General features: G+C 39.8%; 1 pseudogene; it reads left to right on the plus strand.

The window, feature by feature from the left end:
• Positions 1-378: 378 nt before the first annotated feature.
• Positions 379-1,611, plus strand: LOC110313764 (annotated as a pseudogene).
• Positions 1,612-2,995: the final 1,384 nt, after the last annotated feature.

Raw genomic sequence — 2,995 nt, forward strand, 5'->3', positions numbered from 1 at the left:
CTATTCCATATGTGTGTTTGCTTTTCACTCTCTTCCCTCTGTGTTCTCCCTGTACTTGCATTCAGGGAACATAAGGGTCAAAGACATGAATTTGTGAGTTTTGTGACTTACAGTATTTGTAGTCTTCCATAAAGTTTATTTTAGTTCTTTTCATTTCATGATAAGAGCAATGAAAATATAAAATATGCTATATATGTACTTGCAGCTTCCATTTACATACTTGTTGTCATAGTTGGATAAACAATGTGAAGCTCACAAAAGATTTGTTTCAGAGTTACATGAACAAGACCATTAAGTGGAATTAAAAGTGCGATCCATTGAAGTTTTTAAAACTTTAGAAATTTATAATAGATTTCCTTTTGTTTCCACTCTTTAGAGATGGACTCAGGTCAAGAGCAAAAATCTGGAGCCCCCTGTCGAAAATGCAAAGAGAAATGCTCAGGGTTTGAACTACACTTCTGGAAGAAAATATGTCGTAACTGCAAATGTGGACCAGAAGAGCATGACATACTCCTAAACACTGAGGAGCATCGGAAAGTGGGGAAACTCTTTGAGGACATCAAGTACATCAACCTGATCGCCAAGCTGAAGTCAGAGGGAATTCCCATAAATAACCACAATGCTAGGAAATTGAGCAACAGAGATGCTTCCAAGAAGAAAGTCTCCATGTACACTCTTATCCATGAGTGTGCTCCTCCCTTCCGGAACCAGCCACTGCCCAGGAAGTACATGCAGATGCAGCCTAAGGAGAAACAGCCAGTGTCAGGTTCAGAGGGAGCACAGGACCGGAAGAAGCAGCTGGCAAAGCAGCTCCCTCCACATGATCAGGACCCTTCTAAGTGCCATGAGTTGTCTCCCAAAGAGGCAAAGGAGATGGAGCAGTTTGTGAAGAAATACAAATGTGAGGCCCTGGGAGTAGGTGACATGAAGCTTCCCTCTGAAATTAATGCTCAGTGTTACAAGGAGAACAGCCCCGAGGGAGTCAGAAACACCCCACAAGCAGTGAGTTCCAAGGACAAGTCTATGGGGTATAAGAAGACCCAATATTCCTGTTACTGCTGCAAAGGCGCCATAAAGGAAGGCTACCCAGCCATCTTTGCTGAAAGGGCAGGTTATGATAAACTCTATCACCCAGGTTGTTTCATCTGCAGCACCTGTGGTGAACTCCTCATCAACATGATTTACTTCTGGAAGAATGGGAAGCTATACTGTGGCAGACATTACTGTGACAGTGAGAAGCCCCGCTGTGCTGGTTGCGATGAGTTGATATTCAGCAAGGAATACACCCAAGCAGAAAACAAGAATTGGCATCTGAAACACTTCTGCTGCATTGACTGCAACTACATCCTGGCAGGAAAATTATATGTTATGGTCAATGACAAGCCTGTGTGCAAGCCCTGCTACATGAAGAACCATGCTGTGGTGTGTCAAGGATGCCAGGTTGCCATTGACCCAGAAGAGCAGAGAGTAATATACAATAACTTCAGCTGGCATGCGTCCACAGCGTGCTTCCTCTGCTCATGCTGCAAGAAGTGTCTTTTTGGGGAGGAGTTCATACCTGTAAATGGGATGGTATTCTGTTCCATGGAGTGTAAGAGGATGATGTCCTAAGAGGAATGTATCAAGCAGTATTCAGCCATAGCTGTCCACAGTGGCTTGCATTTCATGAACTACAATTTGAAAAAAATAAAAGAAAAATCCTACATAGCAAACAGAAGAGTTTGTCCAATATTCTCTAACCTTCAGTCTGTTTTCATTTTGAATGGCTATTTTAAGCACATGTTTAAAAAATACAGCAAAGAATTGTAGCTTTCTTTTCCACACATAAAATCTTTGAGTTAGATTTAATCAATCTGCATATGCCTAGTGCCAAATATACATATATTACATATACATATTACATATTAATAAGTATATTAATATTACATATACTTAAAATTAGTGTCCTGGAAAATGTAAAGGAAATTACATGTTGCCTGATATGACACTGCACACTATTCTGTCTCACTGAACTGTTAGGTGATATGATGATGTCAATTCAGTGAATTCCTTCTTGCAGACAGCATGGTACATAATATGTGTTCCAATGCCTAAGCCTTTGAATTCCCTAGTTGAGATAGAGGAGTCTCTCACTGCATCTCTCTCTATTTACTTTACCTCTCAGTGTTCTCTTTTATTATCTAGTGACATCCATCTGTGGCACTGGATATTTTATACCTATGTGGATGGAACAATATGAACTTTTGGCTCTTAGAGATTTTTTTGTCCAAAACATAAAAGTAGGCCACTCATTTAGGGTTTTTTTGGGAGGAGAGACCCAAATAACTTTTGTAGGTTTTGTACCCAGGGAATTATAACTTGTACTGATATCACCTGTTTGCCATGGTTTGACTCAATTTTAGCATGATTTACAGTGTTACTTTATGGATGCACTCTTATGCTATCTCTGAACTTACCATAGAAACAAAGGGTGTCTTCTTTGCTTGTGTACTCCCATAATTGGGTATTTTTTAATCTTTCCCCTTGTATGCTTTCATACATAACTGTGCTCTATAAATATTAAATTGAATGACATATTTTATTCAAAACAAAGTCTCTCACTTTGAAACAAAACGATATAAGGCAAATGTAGATTTTTATATGACCTGCATGTCATTAATACAGTACAGTCTAGTCACCCAGTAGTGTTGGCCCTTCCAAAATAACTGTATGTGCTGACCATTGACATTAAGGATTGCTTTATGCCCATCACTCTTCATGAAAAGGACAGGCCCAGTTTTACTTTCTTAGTAGCAGCAGTCAATAACAATGTGCCTGCCCAGAAATACTAATGGATTTTGCTACTGCGAGGCATGTAAACCAGCCCCACCATTTGCCAGATGTCCATATGGAACACCATCAACCATCACACCCCCAAGTACTATGTTGTTCATTATATGGATAACATACTAATTGGCCACTCTGACTCAAGTTGCTTAAAAACCTCGATGCAACA

Source organism: Mus pahari, chromosome X (genome assembly GCF_900095145.1).
Source record: "Mus pahari chromosome X, PAHARI_EIJ_v1.1, whole genome shotgun sequence".
NCBI classification, from domain to species: Eukaryota; Metazoa; Chordata; class Mammalia; order Rodentia; family Muridae; genus Mus; species Mus pahari.